General features: G+C 54.7%; 3 non-coding genes across 3 annotated transcripts; all 3 read right to left on the bottom strand.

Moving 5' to 3' along the window:
* Positions 1–4,129: 4,129 nt before the first annotated feature.
* Positions 4,130–4,201, bottom strand: trnav-uac. Its single transcript has one exon. It is a non-coding gene; the product is annotated as a tRNA-Val (tRNA).
* Positions 4,202–6,148: 1,947 nt separating this feature from the next.
* trnav-uac lies at positions 6,149–6,221 on the bottom strand. The gene has a single exon. It is a non-coding gene; the product is annotated as a tRNA-Val (tRNA).
* A 275-nt stretch (positions 6,222–6,496) lies between these two features.
* trnav-aac lies at positions 6,497–6,570 on the bottom strand. The gene has a single exon. It is a non-coding gene; the product is annotated as a tRNA-Val (tRNA).
* Between the last annotated feature and the right edge of the window lie 10,672 nt (positions 6,571–17,242).

The following is a 17,242-nucleotide window of genomic DNA, read 5'->3' as shown; positions in this document are numbered from 1 at the left end:
ATCGGTAGAGGAAACCAGCCGGTCCTAGGGCCTCCGTTCTGCTGGCCTTGGCACGAGGGGACACCCATGGACCGTACTCCTGTCCGCAGGAAGGATCGCGCGGGTTCCCGAACCAGAACACGCAAAAGGGGAAAGTTACGTAACTGGATAAGACGTTAGGGTACCAAGTGCTATCTTTAACCCAGGACGGAGCACCTCCCGGTGGGAATGCCAAGGACAAGACTTACGCTTGCCAAGAAAGGTCGAATTCCTACCTAACGAACAAACTAGAGAACGACCTGCATGTTAACGATAAACAACGTGACCAGGCAGCCTTGCTCGATGGGAAGACGTCCTGAAACCTCGTTGAAAGGTCACGTCGGACCTACCAGGAAGCTCGATTCAAGAGACATCGCCTTCCACGGGCGAGTCACAGTGGTTCGATTCCACCTGCCAGTTCCATTCTTAAACGCCTTGCTCTAACCGCGCTTACCTACTTAAAGTGCTGCCACAAGGGGCCGCCCTTTCCCGTGGAGACTGCAAGGTCTAACCGAAGCCACCCCGGCTGTCGCTCCAGGGTTCCTGCTACGAGGTCAAGATTCGTTTAGCTCAGGAACCCTTCTGGCCCGGAACGGCCGTTCAGTAGAGCAGTCAGCAGGGAAACCCATGGGCAGTTTCGGATTCCCGCCGGGGGGACGCCAGTGACGAACTTCGAGCAACCAAGTTGCGGGGAGGTAGCTCAGCTGTCGTCCGCAGCAGAAAGGGAGAAAGATTCGAACGTTCACGCTAAACGACAAGCAGAAAGATTTTCATTATGTCGTAACGGGACTCAGCTCGGGAGTGCACTGTTACCTGGGGGAAAGTGACATGTTCAGGCATTAACTGGATAGAACTTCCGAGGTCGACCACCTCGAAGGTACCGGATCAGCGAAGGGTAGCATTAACAGCTTCCGCCTTGGGTTCGTGCTTCCAGTACCATGGAACCTCTCCCGGTTCGGCTCTGCACAAGGACCCTTCTCAGTCAGGGCTGCTCCCGACGGTCTGGGTTACTGCCCCTAGAAGAACTCCACCATTAACCTCCTGCCGGCTCCCGAGGGATCCAGCTCGGCCAGGACAACGGGGCTAACCACCCCCGGCTCAGGAAGCCACCCTTTCACGGATAATCTCTAAAGGAGAAACCTCTGGTGAACCCTGGGCAGCAGGGGGAACGAATGCAGGTTGGCCGAGAAAAGCACCGGAGTCGTCACGCCTAAGGAGAAGCATGCTGGGCTGGGAGCAGGAGACGTGTCGGCACCAAGATGTTTTCGAAAGACTCGATACACGCTCCAGAGTTACCTGACGCTCTGCTTGCGGGAAACGAAAGTTTTTCAAAAGGAAAAAGTCACAATGGTGAATCAACTTAAGGCTCTTCGAAAAGACCACTGGATCCCGACGGCTAGGAGGCAACGGATGTCGAACAAGTCCCTTTTCAAAAGGTTTCTTTAACCGCTGTTCTACTACAAGTCTTCCTCAGGCTGTACCTCCTGCGAGATCTCCTCCGTTGCTCCTCTTACGGTAGGTTCCTTCGCTACATACCCCTTGCCAGATTCCGGCCTTCCCGAGACTGTGCTCTTTAAGCCGGCACCGCTAGGTACTCGTCAAGGGGCCATCATCCATCTCCTGGCCGGGGACTTCCGTAAAGCGTAAGCTGGTACCCTCACGGCCCTGCCGGGGCGGGCCGTTCCAGTGGGGTAGTCCGGACCAGGACAGCTCGGGCAAGTGCCCGCAGGGGTGCACACCTCCGGGAGGAACAACTCGCCCAAGGAGGCACGTTCGGGGTCAGAGGTAGCGCTAAGGTAGAAAAACGCTCCAGAGCTGTTTCACCGGAACGCTTTGCTTGGCATGGGAACAAACATGCAAACACTCCTTCCTGCGGAAAATGGACAGTAGACAAACCCAAAAAAAAAAGTTTAAGCTGAATAAGTATGAAAACTTTAGAGGAAGAGGCCCCTTCCGCTGGAGGGGCGGCGAGCTGTTCATTCCAAGCAGGTGGTAGCTCAGCACCAGAAAGGGGGACTTCGCTCCAAGACTGTTTCCACCGTTCAACGGGACCTTTCAAGGTTAGGCAACGTGATAACCACTACACTATGGAAACTAAGCCTGTCTCGCCAATTTTCCTGGCTGCCTGTTGGGTTGAGCACTTGCCCAAGTTTGACTCTAAAAGGGATTGACTCTTCAGCCACCCTGGTTCGGCAGTCTTAGTGCCTACCTTCAGGTGCACCCTGCTTCTCCAAAAGGGGAGCCTTAAGCCACTCGACGCGGTAAGCAACAGGCTACCTATCTTCAATCCACCCCAACCGCTGGCCCCAGGACAGAATGTTTCCACCCGGCTTCGAACTGGGACCTTTCAAGCGGCAAGTTTAACGTGATAAACCACTCACACTATGGAAACCCAGTTCCTGGCGTTCTCGCCAGGGCCTCAGGTGAGCCAGGATTCTGGGTAGTACGGCGGTTTCAGGTCGTGAGGGGACAAACTCGAGCAGGGCCGCAGGCTTTCCCTGCTTGTCCCTGGCGACGCTGGGCGGAAGCAACGCCCACGCTGGATGGGATAACTTCTCTGCAGCTAAAGGAGCGCTAAGGAGCAAAGCGCAGTCGGTGTCATCTCCAACGCTGAGGGGTAGTCCGCGCTAAAGGAGGGAGAAAAACAAATCTGCTCCAGTAAGACTGTTCCACCCGTTTCAACCGGGACCTTTCAGGTTAGGCTTAACGTGATAACCACTACACTATGGAAACCAGACTCTACCCTTGTCTCCTTGGCCTGGATGGAAAATGGCATAGCTCAATGGCTGGTCTTCCCGGGAAACAAGCCGAAAGAAATGACAAGAAAGATTACCGAAAAGGCTGAAATCAGTTAATCTATGGAAAAGCAAACGGCGATAGAGACGGAGAAAGGAGCTCCTCGCTACTCTACCGTAGAGCAGGAGGGAGGCACAGAGACATCCGCGGCGCACTGTGGTGCGCCAAGCAGGCTGTGAACCGCGAGCATTCAGCACCTTAGAAAGGCTTCCTGACTTTCCAGAAAACTCACGCCACACTGTTTCCACCCGGTTTCAACCGGGACCTTCGCGGAGGCTAAACGGTGATAACCACTACACTATGGAAACTAAGCCTGTCCACCACTTTTCCCGGCCGCCCTGTTGGGTTGAGCACTTGCTCCAAGTTTGACTTAAAAGGGATACTATGGAAACCTAGCTCCTGGCGCCGCCAGGGGCCTGGTGAGCCAGATTCTGGGTAGTACGGGCGGTTTCAGGTCGCAGGGGACAAACTCGAGCAGGGCCGCAAGCTTTCCCTGCTTGTCCCTGACGCTAGGTAAGGAAGCAACGCCCACGCTGGATGGGATAACTTCCTCTGCAGCTAAAGGAGCGCTTAAGGAGCAGCGTGGGTGTCATCATCTCCAACGCTGAGGGTAGCTCCGCTAAAGGAGGGAGAAAACAAATCTGCTCCAGTAAGACTGTTTCCACCCGTTTCAACCGGGACCTTTCGCTGTTAGGCGAACGTGATAACCACTACACTATGGAAACCAGACTCTACCCTTGTCTCCTTGGCCTGGGTGGAAAATGGCATAGCGCTCAATGGCTGGTCTTCCGGGAAACAAGCCGAAAGAAATGACAAGAAAGATTACGAAGGCTGAAATCAGTTAATCATGGAAAAGCAAACGCTATAGAGACGGAGAAAGGAGCTCCTCGCTACTCTACCGTAGGAGAGGGAGGCACAGAGACATCCGCGGCGCACCTGTGGTGCGCAAGCAGGCTGTGAACCGTGAGCATTCAGCACCTTAGAAAGGCTTCCTGACTTTCCCAGAAAAACTCACGCCCACTGTTTCCACCCGTTTCAACCGGGACCTTTCGCAGGAGGCTTAACGTGATAACCACTACACTATGGAAACTAAGCCTGTCCGCCACTTTTCCCGCCGGTCCTGTTGGGTTGAGCACTTGCTCCAAGTTTGACTTAAAAGGGATTGACCTTCAGCCACCCTGGTTCGGCAGTCTTAGTGCCTACCTTCAGGTGCACCCTGCTTCTCCCGAAAAGGGGAGCCTTAAGCCACCTCGACGCGTCGTAAGCAACAGGGCGCCATCTTCAATCCACCCCAACCTCTGGCCCCAGGACAGAATGTTTCCACCCGGTTTCGAACCGGGACCTTTCGCGTGTAAAGCAAACGTGATAACCACTACACTATGGAAACCTAGCTCCTGGCGCCTCCCTCCAGGGGGCCTGGTGAGCCATATTCTGGGTAGTACGGCGTTTCAGGTCGCAGGGGACAAACTCGAGCAGGGCCGCAAGCTTTCCCGCTTTGTCCCTGGCGACGCTGTAAGGGAAGCAACGCCCACGCTGGATGGGATAACTTCCTCTGCAGCTAAAGGAGCGCGCGGAGCAGCGTGGGGCGGTGTCATCTCCAACGCTGAGGGTAGCTCCGCTAAAGGAGGGAGAAAAACAAATCTGCTCCAGTAAGACTGTTTCCACCCGGTTTCAACCGGGACCTTTCGCGTTAGGCTTAACGTGATAACCACTACACTATGGAAACCAGACTCTACCCTTGTCTCCTTGGCCTGGGTGGAAAATGGCATAGCGTTCAATGGCTGGTCTTCCCGGGGAAACAAGCCGAAAGAAATGACAAGAAAGATTACGAAAGGCTGAAATCAGTTAATCTGCGGAAAAGCAAACGGCGATAGAGACGGAGAAAGGAGCTCCTCGCTACTCTTACCGTAAAGGGAGGGAGGCACAGAGACATCCGCGCGCACCTGTGGTGCGCCAAGCAGGCTGTGAACCGTGAGCATTCAGCACCTTAGAAAGGCTTCCTGACTTTCCCAGAAAACTCACGCCACTGTTTCCACCCGGTTTCAACCGGGACCTTTCGCGTGAGAGGCTTAACGTGATAACCACTACACTATGGAAACTAAGCCTGTCCGCCACTTTTCCCGTCGTCCTGTTGGGTTGAGCACTTGCTCCAAGTTTGGACTTAAAAGGGATTGACCTTCAGCCACCCTGGTTCGGCAGTCTTAGTGCCTACCTTCAGGTGCACCCTGCTTCTCCCGAAAAGGGGAGCCTTAAGCCACTCGACGCGTCGTGTAAGCAACAGGGCTTCCATCTTCAATCCACCCCAACCGCTGGCCCCAGGACAGAATGTTTCCACCCGGTTTCAACCGGGACCTTTCGCGTAAAGCTTAACGTGATAACCACTACACTATGGAAACCTAGCCCTGGCGCCTCCCTCCAGGGGGCCTGGTGAGCCAGATTCTGGGTAGTACGGCGGTTTCAGGTCGCAGGGGACAAACTCGGAGCAGGGCCGCAAGCTTTCCCGCTTGTCCCTGGCGACGCTGTAAGGGAAGCAACGCCCACGCTGGATGGGATAACTTCCTCTGCAGCTAAAGGAGCGCTAAGGAGCAGCGGGGTCGGTGTCATCTCCAACGCTGAGGGTAGCTCGCTAAAGGAGGGAGAAAAACAAATCTGCTCCAGTAAGACTGTTTCCACCCGGTTTCAACCGGGACCTTTCGCGTGTTAGGCTTAACGTGATAACCACTACACTATGGAAACCAGACTCTACCCTTGTCTCCTTGGCCTGGGTGGAAAATGGCATAGCGTTCAATGGCTGGGCTTCCCGGGAAACAAGCCAAAGAAATGACAAGAAAGATTACGAAAGGCTGAAATCAGTTAATCTGCGGAAAAGCAAACGGCGATAGAGACGGAGAAAGGAGCTCCTCGCTACTCTTACCGTAAAGGGAGGGAGGCACAGAGACATCCGCGCGCACCTGTGGTGCGCAAGCAGGCTGTGAACCGTGAGCATTCAGCACCTTAGAAAGGCTTCCTGGACTTTCCCAGAAAACTCACGCCGCCACTGTTTCCACCCGGTTTCAACCGGGACCTTTCGCAGTGAGGCTTAACGTGATAACCACTACACTATGGAAACTAAGCCTGTCCGCCACTTTTCCCGTCGTCCTGTTGGGTTGAGCACTTGCTCCAAGTTTGGACTTAAAAGGGATTGACCTTCAGCCACCCTGGTTCGGCAGTCTTAGTGCCTACCTTCAGGTGCACCCTGCTTCTCCCGAAAAGGGAGCCTTAAGCCACTGACGCGGTCGTAAGCAACAGGGGCGCCCATCTTCAATCCACCCCAACCGCTGGCCCCAGGACAGAATGTTTCCACCCGGTTTCGAACCGGGGACCTTTCGCGTGTAAAGCGAACGTGATAACCACTACACTATGGAAACCTAGCCCCTGGCGCCTCCCTCAGGGGGCCTGGTGAGCCAGATTCTGGGTAGTACGGCGGTTTCAGGTCGCAGGGGACAAACTCGGAGCAGGGCCGCAAGCTTTCCCGTTTGTCCCTGGCGACGTTGTAAGGGAAGCAACGTCCACGCTGGATGGGATAACTTCCTCTGCAGCTAAAGGAGCGCTAAGGAGCAGCGTGGGGCCGGTGTCATCTCCAACGCTGAGGGGTAGCTCCGCGTTAAAGGAGGGAGAAAAAACAAATCTGCTCCAGTAAGACTGTTTCCACCCGGTTTCGAACCGGGGACCTTTCGCGTGTTAGGCTTAACGTGATAACCACTACACTATGGAAACCAGACTCTACCCTTGTCTCCTTGGCCTGGGTGGAAAATGGCATAGCGCTCAATGGCTGGTCTTCCGGGGAAACAAGCCGAAAGAAATGACAAGAAAGATTACGAAAGGCTGAAATCAGTTAATCTGCAGAAAAGCAAACGGCGATAGAGACGGAGAAAGGAGCTCCTCGCTACTCTTACCGTAAAGGGAGGGAGGCACAGAGACATCCGTGCGCACCTGTGGTGCGCAGCAGGCTGTGAACCGTGAGCATTCAGCACCTTAGAAAGGCTTCCTGACTTTCCCAGAAAAACTCACGCCACTGTTTCCACCCGTTTCAACCGGGACCTTTCGCGTGTGAGGCTTAACGTGATAACCACTACACTATGGAAACTAAGCCTGTCTGCCACTTTTCCCGCCGTCCTGTTGGGTTGAGCACTTGCTCCAAGTTTGGACTTAAAAGGGATTGACCTTCAGCCACCCTGGTTCGGCAGTCTTAGTGCCTACCTTCAGGTGCACCCTGCTTCTCCCGAAAAGGGGAGCCTTAAGCCACTCGACGCGTCGTGTAAGCAACAGGGGCGCCCATCTTCAATCCACCCCAACCTCTGGCCCCAGGACAGAATGTTTCCACCCGGTTTCGAACCGGGACCTTCGCGGTAAAGCTTAACGTGATAACCACTACACTATGGAAACTGGGTAGTACGGCGGTTTCAGGTCGCAGGGGACAAACTCGAGCAGGGCCGCAAGCTTTCCCGCTTGTCCCTGGCGACGCTGTAAGGGAAGCAACGCCCACGCTGGATGGGATAACTTCCTCTGCAGCTAAAGGAGCGCTAAGGAGCAGCGTGGGGCCGGTGTCATCTCCAACGCTGAGGGGTAGCTCCACGTTAAAGGAGGGAGAAAAACAAATCTGCTCCAGTAAGACTGTTTCCACCCGGTTTCAACCGGGACCTTTCGCTGTTAGGCTTAACGTGATAACCACTACACTATGGAAACCAGACTCTACCCTTGTCTCCTTGGCCTGGGTGGAAAATGGCATAGCGCTCAATGGCTGGTCTTCCGGGAAACAAGCCGAAAGAAATGACAAGAAAGATTACGAAAGGCTGAAATCAGTTAATCTCATGGAAAAGCAAACGGCGATAGAGACGGAGAAAGGAGCTCCTCGCTACTCTTACCGTAAAGGAGGGAGGCACAGAGACATCCGTGCGCACCTGTGGTGCGCCAAGCAGGCTGTGAACCGTGAGCATTCAGCACCTTAGAAAGGCTTCCTGACTTTCCCAGAAAAACTCACGCCAGCACTGTTTCCACCCGGTTTCAACCGGGACCTTTCGCAGGAGGCTTAACGCGATAACCACTACACTATGGAAACTAAGCCTGTCCGCCACTTTTCCCGCCGTCCTGTTGGGTTGAGCACTTGCTCCAAGTTTGGACTTAAAAGGGATTGACCTTCAGCCACCCTGGTTCGGCAGTCTTAGTGCCTACCTTCAGGTGCACCCTGCTTCTCCCAAAAGGGAGCCTTAAGCCACTCGACGTCGTAAGCAACAGGGGCCATCTTCAATCCACCCCAACCTCTGGCCCCAGGACAGAATGTTTCCACCCGGTTTCAACCGGGACCTTTCGCTGCGGTAAAGTTTAACGGATAACCACTACACTATGGAAACCTAGCTCCTGGCGCATCCCGCCAGGGGGCCTGGTGAGCCAGATTCTGGGTAGTACGGGCGGTTTCAGGTCGCAGGGGACAAACTCGAGCAGGGCCGCAAGCTTTCCCGCTTGTCCCTGGCGACGCTTGTAAGGGAAGCAACGCCCACGCTGGATGGGATAACTTCCTCTGCAGCTAAAGGAGCGCTAAGGAGCAGCGTGGGCGGTGTCATCTCCAACGCTGAGGGTAGCTCCGCTAAAGGAGGGAGAAAAACAAATCTGCTCCAGTAAGACTGTTTCCACCCGGTTTCAACCGGGACCTTTCGCTGTTAGGCTTAACGTGATAACCACTACACTATGGAAACCAGACTCTACCCTTGTCTCCTTGGCCTGGGTGGAAAATGGCATAGCGTTCAATGGCTGGTCTTTCCGGGGAAACAAGCCGAAAGAAATGACAAGAAAGATTACGAAAGGCTGAAATCAGTTAATCTCGGAAAAGCAAACGGCATAGAGACGGAGAAAGGAGCTCCTCGCTACTCTTACCGTGAAGGAGGGAGGCACAGAGACCGCGGCGCACCTGTGGTGCGCAAGCAGGCTGTGAACCGTGAGCATTCAGCACCTTAGAAAGGCTCTTCCTGACTTTCCCAGAAAACTCACGCCACACTGTTTCCACCCGGTTTCAACCGGGACCTTTCGGCGGGAGGCTTAACGTGATAACCACTACACTATGGAAACTAAGCCTGTCCGCCACTTTTCCCGGGCCGTCCTGTTGGGTTGAGCACTTGCTCCAAGTTTGGACTTAAAAGGGATTGACCTTCAGCCACCCTGGTTCGGCAGTCTTAGTGCCTACCTTCAGGTGCACCCTGCTTCTCCCAAAAGGGGAGCCTTAAGCCACTGACGGTCGCGGTAAGCAACAGGGGCCCATCTTCAATCCACCCCAACCGCTGGCCCCAGGACAGAATGTTTCCACCCGGTTTCAACCGGGACCTTTCGTAAAGCTTAACGTGATAACCACTACACTATGGAAACCTAGCTCCTGGCGCCCGCCAGGGGCCTGGTGAGCCAGATTCTGGGTAGTACGGCGGTTTCAGGTCGCAGGGGACAAACTCGGAGCAGGGCCGCAAGCTTTCTCGCTTGTCCCTGGCGACGCTTGTGGGAAGCAACGCCCACGCTGGATGGGATAACTTCCTCTGCAGCTAAAGGAGCGCTAAGGAGCAGCGTGGGGCGGTGTCATCTCCAACGCTGAGGGTAGCTCCGCTAAAGGAGGGAGAAAAACAAATCTGCTCCAGTAAGACTGTTTCCACCCGGTTTCAACCGGGACCTTTCGCGTGTTAGGCTTAACGCGATAACCACTACACTATGGAAACCAGACTCTACCCTTGTCTCCTTGGCCTGGGTGGAAAATGGCATAGCGCTCAATGGCTGGGCTTCCCGGGAAACCAGCCGAAAGAAATGACAAGAAAGATTACTAAAGGCTGAAATCAGTTAATCTGGAAAAGCAAACGGCGATAGAGACGGAGAAAGGAGCTCCTCGCTACTCTTACCGTAAAGGGAGGGAGGCACAGAGACATCCGCGGCGCACCTGTGGTGCGCAAGCAGGCTGTGAACCGTGAGCATTCAGCACCTTAGAAAGGCTTCCTGACTTTCCCAGAAAACTCACGCCACTGTTTCCACCCGTTTCAACCGGGACCTTTCGCTGTGAGGCTTAACGTGATAACCACTACACTATGGAAACTAAGCCTGTCCGCCACTTTTCCCCGTCGTCCTGTTGGGTTGAGCACTTGCTCCAAGTTTGACTTAAAAGGGATTGACCTTCAGCCACCCTGGTTCGGCAGTCTTAGTGCCTACCTTCAGGTGCACCCTGCTTCTCCGAAAAGGGAGCCTTAAGCCACTCGACGTCGCGGTAAGCAACAGGGGCCCATCTTCAATCCACCCCAACCGCTGGCCCCAGGACAGAATGTTTCCACCCGGTTTCAACCGGGACCTTTCATAAAGCTTAACGTGATAACCACTACACTATGGAAACCTAGCCCCTGGCGCCTCCCTCCAGGGGGCCTGGTGAGCCAGATTCTGGGTAGTACGGCGGTTTCAGGTCGCAGGGGACAAACTCGAGCAGGGCCGCAAGCTTTCCCGCTTGTCCCTGGCGACGCTAAGGGAAGCAACGCCCACGCTGGATGGGATAACTTCCTCTGCAGCTAAAGGAGCGCCAAGGAGCAGCGTGGGGCGGTGTCATCTCCAACGCTGAGGGTAGCTCGCGCTAAAGGAGGGAGAAAAAACAAATCTGCTCCAGTAAGACTTTTCCACCCGTTTCAACCGGGACCTTTCGCTGTTAGGCGAACGTGATAACCACTACACTATGGAAACCAGACTCTACCCTTGTCTCCTTGGCCTGGGTGGAAAATGGCATAGCGCTCAATGGCTGGTCTTCCCGGGAAACAAGCCGAAAGAAATGACAAGAAAGATTACTAAAGGCTGAAATCAGTTAATCATGGAAAAGCAAACGGCGATAGAGACGGAGAAAGGAGCTCCTCGCTACTCTTACCGTAAGGGAGGGAGGCACAGAGACATCCGCACCTGTGGTGCGCAAGCAGGCTGTGAACCGTGAGCATTCAGCACCTTAGAAAGGCTTCCTGACTTTCCCAGAAAAACTCACGCGCCACTGTTTCCACCCGTTTCAACCGGGACCTTTCGCAGTGAGGCTTAACGTGATAACCACTACACTATGGAAACTAAGCCTGTCCGCCACTTTTCCGGCCGTCCTGTTGGGTTGAGCACTTGCTCCAAGTTTGGACTTAAAAGGGATTGACCTTCAGCCACCCTGGTTCGGCAGTCTTAGTGCCTACCTTCAGGTGCACCCTGCTTCTCCCAAAAGGGGAGCCTTAAGCCACTCGACGTCGTAAGCAACAGGGGCGCCCATCTTCAATCCACCCCAACCGCTGGCCCCAGGACAGAATGTTTCCACCCGTTTCGAACCGGGACCTTCAAGCTGTAAAGCTTAACGCGATAACCACTACACTATGGAAACCTAGCTCCTGGCCTCCGCCAGGGGCCTGGTGAGCCAGATTCTGGGTAGTACATGGCGGTTTCAGGTCGCAGGGGACAAACTCGAGCAGGGCCGCAAGCTTTCCGCTTTGTCCCTGGCGACGTTGTAAGGGGAAGCAACGTCCACGCTGGATGGGATAACTTCCTCTGCAGCTAAAGGAGCGGCGTGGGGCCGGTGTCATCTCCAACGCTGAGGGGTAGCTCCGCGGTAAAGGAGGGAGAAAACAAACTGCTCCAGTAAGACTGTTTCCACCCGGTTTCAACCGACCTTTCGCTGTTAGGCTTAACGTGATAACCACTACACTATGGAAACCAGACTCTAGCCTGTCCCTCCTTGGCCTGTGTGGAAAATGGCATAGCCGCTCAATGGCTGGTCTTCCCGGGAAACAAGCCGAAAGAAATGACAAGAAAGATTACGTAAAGGCTGAAATCAGTTAATCTGAAAAGCAAACGCTTATAGAGACGGAGAAAGGAGCCTCGCTACTCTTACCGTAGGGAGGGAGACAGAGACATCCGCACGCGACCTGTGCGCGCCGGCAGGCTGTGAACCGTGAGCATTCAGCACCTTAGAAAGGCTTCCTGACTTTCCCAGAAAACTCACGCCAGCCACTGTTTCCACCCGCTCAACTTCAGAGTCGAAGTAACATAATATGGAAAACCGGCTTTCGGAGGGTGCATTCATGGGAGGAAACCCGGCGCATCTAGTGCACCGTGACCGCTCCCCTGAAGCTCCACTCAGAAACACCCATTTCACCCCCGGGCCCGGAAGAACCCTAACGAACTGCGTCGCACCTTCCCTTGGAACTGCCCGGCCCTAAGGGCCTACACTGTTCGGCGCTCGGGCCACTCAAGGGAGCTTCGCCCGACGCGTGTGTAAGCACGCCCATTAATCCCCACAGAGGCAAGCACCGGTACATCTCACAGTACGGTAAAAAAAAAACCTCAGCTTCACCGGCCGAGTTCGGTTACTAGGTCAACAAACAGCCACTTTCCTTGCCGGGGTGGAACGTCAGCTGGTTGGAAACCTGAGAAGAGGTGAGGTCGTTCATAAGCAGGGGTAAAGGAGGACTCTTCCGTAACGTAGTTGAATCCTCGCCTGTGGCAAGGGGAACCTAGCTCACTATGAAAAGCTTCCATTTCCCCATCTGTGGAATGGCACGTTTCAACGGGGTTCCCCGGGACTTAAAAGACGGAAAGAAACTAAGGTGAAACGCCTGTTCCTTTAAGCAGCCGGGTGAGCCTGAAAGTTGACTCTACCGGAAGGCAGCCCGGGCACTGTGCCACAGGTGACCCGTTTCCCCAGGAAGCCCTTCAGACAAAGGCCACTTCCACCCACCGCAGGCAGACTTCCCCAACGGCTTCGTAACCAACGTTAACTTGATAGCCTGCCCATCTGGGACTGCCACCGCGGGTTTTGCCCAGGTGAAAACCTCGAACGGCAGATTCCGACCGAAGAACACCCCGAGAAACTCCGCAGAAAGGCCGCCGAGGGGCTGAGCACGCTGGGTGCCAGAGGGAACAACCGCCAGAGTTCGGTTTCACGACTTTCGGGCAACGAACCAGACTTTGGCCTTCCTTTACCCTTGGGAAGTGTATCTCGCGTTGGACAAGGAAATGCAAAATCGGGAACTATGGAAAAGCAACGGTAGGAGAGCCTTACTCCCCGGGGGGAACGATAACTCTCCCCACCCTTGCCCGGACGGAATGCACCTGAAGGCTGTTTCCGGAAAAACCCCACTCACCAGTTCACCTACGGGACCGGAAGCGATAAGGACACCCTGGAAACTAGCGGGCCATTCCGGTCCTGTGGGTGCAGCAAGTTACTAGGTTCCCCCAAGGCGGGCACTGTCCCGTCATGCTCCAAGGAGTAACATCCTGCTGAACAGCGCCTTAACCCCACCTGGTGGCAGATTCCACGTTTAAGGGACTCCTCTTGGTAAACCAACTTGGAACCCCCGGCGCCAGAGCGAGCGAGGACGGTTCATCGCAGGCAAACCGGGCAGGCCGAAACTCCGTTTCCCGGGGGAGGAAAACCCCTGGAGAACTCGGCTACCTAGGGCGAGTGATGTTCCGTGGGACTCGCAGGGGGATCCTGCCCTTTTCCGCAACACCGCCTTTAGTTCTGGGTCTAAGGACATGACCACTCCCCTTTTTGGGCCGTGAAGTAATGTCTCTCCGGAAACGCCAAAAGACAGAAGAAAGGTGAATCTTAACCGAAACCGGATGCGGGGAAAGCCTCGACTCGAAGGAGGAGAAAGACATGCACCGGCCAGCAGGCTGAAAGCATCGGCTAAAGGCTTCCTTCCAAAAACAGCCCTGTTTCCGCAGCGAACCGAGCTTCGCCTGGAAGGTAACCCTCAAAAGGTTCCCGGGGACTTTCCCGAAAAAACTACCCCACCCCCATCCCGGGCCTTTGGCGGGGAAGGAAAACCCTAACTGGCAACCCCCCCTTTTTTTCCCGGTTTTTGGGGTTGAACGTTAATTGTTAAAAGGGGATTGGGGCCCCCCGGGGGAGTTTTATCCTACCTTCAGGGCACCCCCCCCAAAAGGGATTTTTCCCTTGAGTAAGAAAGGGGCCCACTTCTAAAAACCCCTCCCCAGTTTTCCCCCCCTTTCAACGGGCCCTTTTGCGAAAAACGGGATAACCACTACACAGGGAAACCCCGCCCGGCCCCCCCGGGGGCCCCCGGGGAGTTTGGGGTTTCCGTTTATTAGGGAAAAACTGGGGGGGGGAAAATTTCCCCGGTCCCCCCCTTTAAAAGGGAAAGCCCCCCTGGAGGGAAACCCCCCCAAAAAAAAAAGGGGCCCGGAAGGTGTTTCCCCCCGGGGGACTCCCAAGGAAAAAAACAAATTGATAAGTTTTTCCCCCCGGGCCCGGGACCTTTGGTGGTTGGCAAAAACTTCACGGAAACCCCTTCCCCGCCCGGCCGGGTGGAAAATTTTTAAGGGGCTTGGGAAAAACGCCGGTACAAAAAGCAAAGGGCATTAAAGGAAAAAACAAACTTTAAGAGGGAAAAAGGGATTTTCCTTTTACCAAAAGGAAAACACAGGAACCGGGGCCCACCGGGGTCCCGCGGCGGAAGGGGCATTACCCTTTAAAATTTTACCCAGAAAAAGGGAGTTTTTACCCCTCGAAGGGCCTTCGGCTTGAGGCGAACGGATAACCACTACACTATGGAAACTAAGCCGGCCACTTTTCCCGGCGTCCTGTTGGGTGAGCACTTGCTCCAAGTTTGACTTAAAGGGATTGACCTTCAGGCACCCTGGTTCGCAGTCTTAGTGCCTACCTTCAGGTGCACCTGCTTCTCCCGTAAAGGGAGCCTAAGCCACGACGGTCAAAGTAAGCAACAGGGGCGCCCATCTTCAATCCACCCCAACCGCTGGCCCCAGGACAGAATGTTTCCACCCGGTTTCGAACGACCTTCAGCGTAAAGTTAACGTGATAACCACTCACACTATGGGAAACTTAGCCCTGGCGCCTCCAGGGGCCTGGTGAGCCAGATTCTGTAGTACGCTGTTTCAGGCGCAGGGGACAAACTCGAGCAGGGCCGCAAGCTTTCGCTTGTCCCTGGCACGCTAGCGGGGCCAACGCCCACGCTGGATGGGATAACTTCCTCGCAGCTAAAGGAGCAGGAGCAGCTGGGCGTGCATTCCAACGCTGAGGGTAGCCCGCTTAAAGGAGGGAGAAAAACAAATCTGCTCCAGTAAGACTCGTTTCACCGGGTTTCAACCGGGACCTTCGCAGTTAGGCAACGGATAACCACTACACTATGGAAACCAGACTCTACCCTTCTCCTTGGCCTGGTGGAAAATGGCATACGTCAATGGCTGGCTTCCCGGGGAAACAAGCTGAAAGAAATGACAAGAAAGATTAGGAAAGGCTGAAATCAGTTAATTGGAAAAGCAAACGGCGAAGAGACGAGAAAGGAGCCCTCGCTACTCTTACCGAAAGGAGGGAGGCAGAGAATCCGGCGCACTGTGGTGCGCGAGGCGCGGTGAACCGTGAGCATTCAGCACCTTAGAAAGGCTTCCTGACTTTCCCAGAAAAACTCACGCGACTGTTTCCACCCGTTTCGAACCGGGACCTTTCGTGTGAGGCTAACGTGATAACCACTACACTATGGAAACTAAGCCTGTCCGCCACTTTTCCCTGGCCGCCCTGTTGGGTTGAGCACTTGCTCCAAGTTTGGACTTAAAAGGATTGACCTTCAGCCACCCTGGTTCGCAGTCTTAGTGCTCACCTAGGTGCACCCTGCTTCTCCCGAATGGGAGCTTAGCCACTGACGGTCGGAAGCAACAGGGCGCCCATCTTCAATCCACCCCAACCGCTGGCCCCAGACAGAATGTTTCACCCGTCAACCGGGACCTTTCAGGCGTAAGCTTAACGTGATAACCACTACACTATGGAAAACCTAGCTCCTGGCGCCCCCCAGGGGCCTGGTGAGCCAGATTCTGGAGTACGGCGGTTTCAGGTCGCAGGGACAAACTCGAGCAGGGCCAAGCTTCCGTTGTCCCTGGCGACGAGGGAAGCAACGCCCACGCTGGATGGGATAATCTCTGCAGCTAAAGGAGCGCTAAGGAGCAGCGTGGGTGTGAGTCATCTCCAACGTGAGGGTAGTCTGCAACAGGAGGGAGAAAACAAATCTGTTCCAGTAAGATGTTCACCCGTTTCAACGGGACCTTGTTAGCTAACGGATAACACTCACACTATGGAAACCAGACTCTACCCTGTGCTCCTTGGCCTGGGTGGAAATGGATAAGTCAATGGCTGGTCTTCCCGGGAAACAAGCGAAAGAAATGACAAGAAAGATTACGAAAGGCTGAAATAGTTAATCTAGAAAAGCAACGCATAGAGACGAGAAAGGAGCCTCCGGGGGAAAATCACAGAAAAGGGAGGAGGCCACCGAGATCCCGGGCCGGCCATTTCCCTGTTGGGCGCCAAAAAGCCGCTGTGCCGGGAAAATACTAACCCCTTTGGGGAAAGGCTCCAACCCCCCGGGGGGGGCCCCCCCCAAAACCCCGGGCAAAATTTTTTCCCCCGTTTGGGGGGGGGTTTTTGTAAGGAAACCCCAAACCCTAAAGGGACAAACCCCCCCTTGGGGGGAAAAATCAAGAAAATGGTGGCCCCCCAAAAAGGGAAAAAAAAAAAAAAATTTTTTTGGGTTCGTTTTCAGGGAAAAAACCCAAGGGGGGGAAGAGAAAACTCCAACCAGGGGGAAAGGGGCCCGGGGGATTGGGGTGCCAAGCAGGGGGAAACCCGGAGATCAGATTAGAAAGGCTTGTTTAGAAAATAGAAAAGCCCGTAAACCCGGGAAAATTTTTTAATTTACAGGGAAAAAAAGGAAACAATTCCGCCATTTTTCCCTTTTCCCCTGTTTTGAGCATTGCCCAAGGGTTTAAAATTCCCACCACCCGGGGCCCCACTTAGTGTAACCCCCCCCTGTTCCCCAAAAGGGGTTTTGTCCGCTTTTCAAAACCCCCCCTTTTCCCCAAAAAATTTTTTCCCCGGTGGTTTCAGGTTTAACCCCCCGTCTTCGGGTAACCCCCCGGGAAACCCCCCCCTGGGCCCCGGGGGGCCTTACCATTTTGCACGGTTTCACGGGGAAACCCCCACCCGAAGCCCCCTTTTTCCCGGCCCGGTGGGGAAGCAGGGTGAGGGAAAGAGAAAAGGGGCAAGCTTGTGCCCCAACGCTAGGGGAGCTCCCCAAAAGGGGGAAAAAAACCGTCCAGTAAGTTTTTCCCAAAGGGTTTAAGGGATTTTCCCGGGTGGGGGAAAAAAATTAATTAAAACCCGGGGTTTGCCCTCCCGGGGGAAAAAACCAATCTGGCCCCGGGAAAAACCGTGCGAAAGTAAAAGGGCCCTTTTTTTCAAAAGAAAGCGGGAGAAGAAAGGGCCCACTTAAAGGGGGGGCAAGAGAAGGGGCCCGGGGGGACCTTTAACCGGAAAACCAGCCCCTGGGGCCCCTTTCCAAAAACCAGCTCCCGTTTCCCCCCGGAAACCGGGGCCCTTTCCCCGACC

Source organism: Polypterus senegalus, unplaced genomic scaffold, assembly GCF_016835505.1.
Source record: "Polypterus senegalus isolate Bchr_013 unplaced genomic scaffold, ASM1683550v1 scaffold_5771, whole genome shotgun sequence".
In the NCBI taxonomy this organism is placed as follows: domain Eukaryota; kingdom Metazoa; phylum Chordata; class Cladistia; order Polypteriformes; family Polypteridae; genus Polypterus; species Polypterus senegalus.
The sequence above is the reverse complement of the archived record's forward strand: the minus strand, read 5'-3'. Positions and strand labels throughout refer to the sequence as shown.